The 7608-nt window shown below is 44.3% G+C and overlaps 1 protein-coding gene across 3 annotated transcripts in view; it reads right to left on the bottom strand.

The window, feature by feature from the left end:
* Nucleotides 1-7608, bottom strand: part of Tec (tec protein tyrosine kinase) — a 110430-nt gene that overhangs the window by 70839 nt on the left and 31983 nt on the right. The window lies entirely within an intron of this gene.

Raw genomic sequence — 7608 nt, 5'->3', positions numbered from 1 at the left:
CTGGAGAGATGGCTCAGTGGTTAAGAGCACTGACTGCTCTTCCAGAGATCCTGAGTTCAATTCCCAGCAACCACATGGTAGCTCACAACCATCTGTAATGGGATCTGATGCACTCTTCTGGTGTGTGTCTGAAGACAGCTACAGTGTACTGGTATAAATAATAATAAATAATATTTTTTAAAAACACACAAATATGTTTTTGTTTTAATCCAAGGAGTGGGATGGGGGCTGCTTCAGATTGTCACAGCAGCTGACTGTGATCGCTTCATGTGGCGGATGTGATTTTGCCAGCTGCAGAAAATTTCTGCCATTGTGTGATGTTTGGAATTCTGGGGACTTTTTAGAGGGTATATAAATGCTAGGGCCCTGCGAGTGGGTTGGCGGTGTTGGTTGGTTGCTGTCAGTCATGGTTTATTAAGTAATTGTCCGCAAAGAATAAAGAAAAAAATTAGATATCCTGATAGCAAAAATCAAAAGATCTCAATGCCCTTAATCATCAGGAAGTAGTGTGATGGTAACCTTGCTTCCTTTCCTTTCTATCCTTTCTCCTCTCTGCTATCTAGTGCTATGGGGTTGGAAGGGGCGAAGAAGGATGGAGTTTGGAGGAAGAAAGGACCTAAAAAGTAGTAAAAGATCAAATACAACAGAGTCTCACTATGCAGCTCTGGTTGGCCTAAAACTCTATGTAAATCACTCAGGCCTCAAACATGAAAGACATGCACCACCATGCCCAGCTGCAAGGTAATTTTTTGTAAGTCTACGTAAAAAGCAAAATATACCCCCTCTTCTGTGTCATAGGTAGCTATTCTCAATGCTAGGTGAAACTAAAGTTTTGTTTGTTTATTTTTTTTGGGGGGGGGGGGGATCTATCCTGGGAAAAATGAAGAGCCGAGGCAGGGATACCACCCTGCAAAGGGAACTGATGTGAAAGGGTGTGAGCACATGTAAGCGCCTTCATGCCATGTGCTCCAGATCACCAGGCACAAAAAGAGGCCAGAAAGGCCCAACCCTAAACACAAAATGAAAGAAGGCTTAGGATTACCAATGAATCCCAGGAAGATCTTAATATCAAACACACATGACACAAGGCTGTGACACGGACAAAGTAAACACTAAAGACTCAAAGGAGGTGGGGTGTGGGCACTGGAATCAAGATGAAAGAAATCAAAATCGCAGGAGAGTTAAAATGCAAGCTGAGGAAGTCTCCCACAAATTAAGACAGAAAGTCAAACAAACAATGAATTGGGAAGAAAACACAATAGCATTAGAGGGCCCACACAGAAGCCCAGAGAATGAAACTCAAGAGTTCTAGAACAAAACCAAACAAAACAATGGGAAGAAGAAAAAAAAAATTAGGCATGTTTTTGCCAAAATAAAGGTTATATCCAGATTAAAATATAACCAAGTCAAGGCACATCTTATGAAATTTCAAAATTATGGGAAGAGACAGAAAGTTCAAAAGGCTTAATAAAAACTAATAATAATAGAAAAGATCAAAATTCAGAATGGCGATCACCATAGCAATACTGGCAGCTCAGAAGCAGAGGGTTTCCCCCTAGGAGAAACTGAGAACTGAGAGAATCCAGGGAGTGCCACCAGAAGACAGTAGACCGCTAACTTAAATTCTATACTCAGCAGAATGTCAATCTGGGTATAGGATCATAAATACAGCATTCACGTATGACCTGTGAACATCTGAATGATTAGAAGCATAACAGTCCCTGAAAAAAGTGAGCCTGAGATAACCAATCCACCTTCCCACTCCAGACAGAGAGCTAGCCTGAGATGACCACCAGTCTGGCTCCAGGCAAGCCCAGATGGGCTCCAAGATGGGGAGCAAGCTGGAGACTAGAAGAACCCCGCCTGAATCCCAGGCAGGAATGAGCCCAATTCAGATACCCTCACGAGGGGCTACTTGTGCCAGTCAGGGAGCTAGTCTGAGAGATAACCACCAGTCTGGGGGGAATGGGGAGAATATACCATGCCTGAGATGACCCTTGCCTGACACCATAATGCAACCCCAGACACTCAGAGACTCCAGGTACCACAAGAGGAACAAGCGAATGGTGAGAAACAGAAAGATGTGGTCACAATGAAGAGAGGCAGAACCCGAGACAAGAGGATAGCAGGGAACAGCCTAATATGAGTAGCTGATGATGGGGCCATGGTGGGGTCCTAGCCTGTGCTGCCACCAGGGGGCCACATCTGGGTTTGTAGCCCTATAGCAGCAGGGGTCTGTTACTACCAAAGGTCAAGTGGACATCCTTGGTCTGGGCTGAGTCTGAGGACTCTGCAGAACTAGCCCCACCCCTCACCTGGGCATCATTGGAGAGCTGGCTTTGGGAGCATAAGAACAAGAGAGTGGACCCCACACCTAGCCAGCTTCAATACTCGGGAGAGTAGGCTGCACACTGCAGAAGTTGTGGGGAAGTTGTGAGAGAGCTGCCCCTACTATCCACTCATCTCTCATGTGGCAGTGCGGATAAGGGAAAAATGCCCTCCTCACCCCTCAATCCTCAACCACCAGTGGCAAGCAGGAGACCTAGCCCTGAGAGCATGAGAGCAGGAGAGCTGGCCCTGCCCCTCACCTGAACAGCATAGTAGAGCTGACCCTGGTGATGCGGGTGCAGGCAGGCCAGCCTGAGGGAATGAGTGACGAACAGCTGGCTCCACTATTTGTCTGCTGGGCAGTGACAAGGACATAAGGGAAATGGTCCCCTCCCCCAACACTTAGTACTTATGGCAGGCAGGAGAGCTGGCCCCGAGGTCATCAGGTCAGGAGAGCTGGCTCTGCTCCTCACTTGATGCAGCACTCAGGAGAGCAGGCCCTGCATCTTGCCTGGGCAGCACAGTAGAGTTGGCCCTAGATATGGGGGGTTGCAGGTGAGCTGGGCACAGAGGGTCTGAGAGCAGGAGAGCCAGCAGACTAACCTCTCAGGAGCAGATGCAGGGCTTTGAATTGGCCTACCCCAACATCTACCCCACTGGTGAGCAGGCCAGTTCTACAGATCCAAAACTATAGGCTCTCCATGACACAGGGCAATAATATGATATCCAAGAGGAGTCCCAGAGAGGTCCCAGTATTCACAGAATAGCAGAAGCCAAAGGCCTAGTCCCAGACCAACAAGTCATTGCAATGAACATTTGCAAGCAAGAAAGTGTAGACAAAAGGGTGTACTGTGGAACACATTGTGACACACCACAGCTTCCATAATGAGACTTTTTTCTCTCTCTCTGTTGGGAGGGGGAGGTTGCAAGGGTGAAGAGCAGGTACAGAAGAGGAGAAAATGAGTGGGATTGGGGTGCATGATGTGAAATTCACAAAGAACCAATAAAACATTTTTTAAAAAAGAAAAACAAAAAGGCAAAAGGACCTCCCAATCTCTCACCATGATGAAGGGAAATTCCAAGATAAATGACAGACAGCAGCAAGCAAAGAGGCCAACCTGTCCAAAAGATCAAGTTAGACAGTTCCTGGGAAGAATTCTTATAGAACCTGAATATATGGGGAAGCTTCTAATAAGTTAGCTAAACATTATAGATATAGAAATGAAACTAGTTAATTCCAGGGAAAATAAAAACTCATACAGAAAAGCCATACAGAAGCACCCACAGCACACCCTGAGTCTGGCTATCTAAACAGAAGCCATAGCATCAAAATAATATAAATAGTAAGTAATAATCTTGCTGCTATTATAAATGTTTTTGGAGGACAGGAAGTGTTTTTCTGTGTGGGTGGGAGGGCAGGTTGGGCAAGAGAGTCTCACTCTCTCTAGTAGTGACAGAGGCGGAAGAGGAAGTAAAATAGAACCTAAATTTGAAATATCAAGTAATACAAGCAAGCGTGCTACTCAGAGATTATCAAGAGGTAAAATTACACCGAGATTGCGTAGATAAACTTGGCTTCTCTGTGAAACTAATGAACAGGGCAAAGTCTACTCTAGGATGAGAACTCCCTCAGACACTGACAGAGCAGTGAGCATAGGGAGCTTAGGGACAAACAATGAGACATGGAAGCCAACCAAGAGATCTTAAACTATGACACTGAAATCTCACTGAAATCTCTGGTCAATTTTTTAGATAAGGTTTAAAGCAAAGAGGACACTTCCTCAGACTAAGATCTCCTGTTTTCATGGAGAACTAGCCAGCTTAGCAGTCTGCGTGCTCGCACTCAGTCCGTGTGTTCATTATGTGGCGCTGTAGCACAAGTGACTCCATTTTGATTTTTCTTAGTCTGGTCTATTGGAGCCTAGAACAGAAGCCAAGTCAAAAGCCACAGCTTCTCATGATTTTTGTTTTAAAAAAGATACAGGTCCTAAAGAGTTTGACAAAATAAAACTGATCATCTCTAAGAGTCAGAAAACATGAGAAGACGGGAGAGCACTCGCTCTTCTTCCCTTAACTATTAAAGCCAAAGGCAGATCATCTCACTGCTGATGTAAAAGAAAAATCTAGGAAAACACCAAAATACAAACTGTGATATCCTTATCTATCAAATAGTATGGAATCTAGATCAATACAAGGAAGGAAGCTGAAGCAAAATTTCCCTAGAAATACTCATCCATGTCCTGAAAGGTCAGCCCCAGTGACCTTTCAAAAGTACCTGTGAAATCCAGAAGGGCAAGCAGACCACAGAAAAACGGCCCTTTACATAGAAAATACATTAAAATTACAAACATCATGATTAACTTTTACCTGCTTTGTGATATAAGTTCCCCTTATGGTGCCTAGGCTAGTCTTGAACTCCCAGGCCTCAAGAGAATCTCTCAACTCAGCCTCCTACATGACTGGCAGTACAGGCACATAGCACCACACCTGGCATGGCTGACACAGTCCAAACTACTAAGCCCCTGATGCACTGTGTCATCCCATTCCCTCAGTTGTTTCTCTGAAGCACGGGCCTACACAATAGTCACAGACTAAGAACAAGAGCCAAGCCTTCATCCCGGTTTCAGCTACACTCCAATCCCACACTCTACACTAGCCAGGAAAGGAAGGCAAAGGGGTAAGGAAAGGCTAGCAAGCCACCTCTCTGAGTGGCTTCATTGGGAATATTACTGAATCTGTTCATCTTCAGGCGACCACAAAGATAGCCTATGACTGAAAAGGAGCCTTTCAATCTCCACAACTAAAGGGAGCGGTCTTCTTTGAAGAAAGAATCAAATCAAGCACATTGATTTTCCGTGTGAACGGTTGTTCTCCTGTGATCTGCTCATTCCTGTGGATTTCACAGGTGCTGGGACACGAATGCCAATTTCTATGACAATCTGTCTCCAGCTTCCTTCCCTGTGTTGGTCTAGATTCTACAGCTTTTGAAATATATGAATATCATATTTGTATTGGGGGGGTTGTTGAAAGTAAGAGTATCCTCAAATATTTCAGATCCATCTGCTAGACATTATATGACTCTGGGTTAAAACTATCTTTCTTTAGTTTCTCTAGGGGATAGAACAACTGTCATTATGTTGCCCAGGCTGGCCTGGAACTGGGCCACCTAAACGCTGGGTTTGCAGGTATGTGCTGCCACACCTGGCTGCCAATAAATAGTGTCTTTGTATAAAAACTGCCAAATGAAATGCCCCTTTTCTATGTCTCACTGGAGCTAAAGATAACTTTACCCCTTACCCTGGCTCCTATTAAAAGCTTCAAACAGACATTATCAGACTTTGAACATATATGTCCTGAGGCAGACAACAGAGAAATAAAGTCACCATCTCAGTAGTGACAAATTCAAGCCACCAGAGTTATATTCTCTGTCCAGTGTTGCACAATTTGAGGGCAAGATGAATGCTTCAGTTTCATGATCCGGCAGTTGCGGCGAACAGACCTTAGAACCTCACCAATCATGAAAGATTCTATCTGAAAAGAATAAGCTTTAAAAATCAAGTGGCTCCTAGGGCAGCCCATCCAGAAGGCAGGGAAAAGGCGAGAGAAAAGCAACTTCTATCTGATTTTAGACATTACACGTCAGTTGGTGCTTTTCTCTCCGTTGGTCAAATAAGCTTCTGTTTGCAGTGGGCAACAATAAATGCAGACTCATAACTAGTAAAGTTCATAACTGTTAAGTCTCAGCCCCAAGCCGGGCATCTAGAACAGCCCCTGCCAGACTAAGGAGCACAGAGCGCTGTAAAGCTCTGTCACCTGGTACAGCTACGAACTCAGCATCAGTGGGCACCGCACAAGACCTGCAGAAGACATGCAAGGACTGATGGGGGAGTCCACTGACACTCCGGCACAGGTGGGGACCATCAGGCCCCACTCCTCCCTGAGGACCTATAGGCAGTTAACAGTTACTGGCAAGGAGGAGTAATGTTCCTTGGGTGTGGCCAGTGGTAAGATGCCCTTGCTCTAGTAAATAACCCCATGACCTTTGTTCATACAAGCAACCCTAATTAAATGTAGTGGAAAATACATATGGGGGGAGGGAATAGGAGTGGAACTTGCTGGAAAGAAGGGGCTTGGTGAGGAGGGGATGAGGATAAGAGAGGATAGGAGACGGAATATGATGAGAGTATTATATATGCATGTATATATGTATGTATGCATGTATGTATGCATGTATATATGTATGAAATTATGAAAGAATTCTTTAAGTCATCATAATAGAACATGTCATAGCTTCTTCATTATAGTGGTTTATCATTTTTCCTTCCTAATAGGAAAGCCTTTGTAAAAGCTAAGAAAGAAATCTAATGATATTGAAGGGGAAAAAAAAGAACAAGCTCTCTCTCTTTAAAATAGTGCTAACAAATCCAAATACAAAATGAAAGAAGTTTTTGAGCATGTATTTATGCAGAAAAAAAATGTGAAAAGAAAGTAAAAATACCCTTTGTTAAGAATTAACAGCAATGATCTAAACAGAGCTAAACATGAGATAAAAATCAAAATATATTTATTTTTGAGAATATGCCAGAATCACACTGACTTTGTTTTGTTTCACTGGGGAAGTTAGGTGGACGCATTTTCAATGGTGATATTCAAGCATGAACTGTCACCCTGTCAACTGGATAGTAAATTATGCTGGTGACGTCAACGTGTGTCAGTATACTGTTCAGCTCTCCATTGCTACAATGAAGTAGTACCTAAAGTGGCTAACTTTATAAAGAGAAACGGTTCATTTAGGCCACAGCTTTGGAGTTTCTAGAGCTGACGCCTACGTGGGTTTAGTCCTGTGGTTCTCTCAGCTGAATCACACTGTGGAACTTACAGCAGGAGAGCAAGCGTGAGAAGCAAGGGGTGGCGTTTCCATATTGGAAACCAAAGAGCAGGGTAAGAGTAGGCTCTGGCTTTTATAACAGCCTCAGGAGAACAATAAAAGCTATTTTAATCCTAATGACCTCTAAGCCCTACCTCCTCAAGGCCTGACCTCCCAACATTACCACACTGCAGACCATCCATCCCCTCAAGCATAGGATGGCCAGAGACTGGAGTCCTCCTGTCCCCTGTGCGCTGACCAGCTGTTACCCACAGAAGCCATGAGTGGGACAGTTGCTTTTACTTCCCCTGCAGTATTTGGGGCCAGTTCTCACCCTGCCCCAGATAACTAGAACACATATTCTCGCCTAGCCTCAGATAACTAGAATACACATTCTCACCTGGCCTCAGATA

This window comes from Grammomys surdaster, unplaced genomic scaffold (assembly GCF_004785775.1).
Source record: "Grammomys surdaster isolate TR1022 unplaced genomic scaffold, NIH_TR_1.0 372, whole genome shotgun sequence".
Lineage (NCBI taxonomy): Eukaryota > Metazoa > Chordata > Mammalia > Rodentia > Muridae > Grammomys > Grammomys surdaster.
The sequence above is the reverse complement of the archived record's forward strand: the minus strand, read 5'-3'. Positions and strand labels throughout refer to the sequence as shown.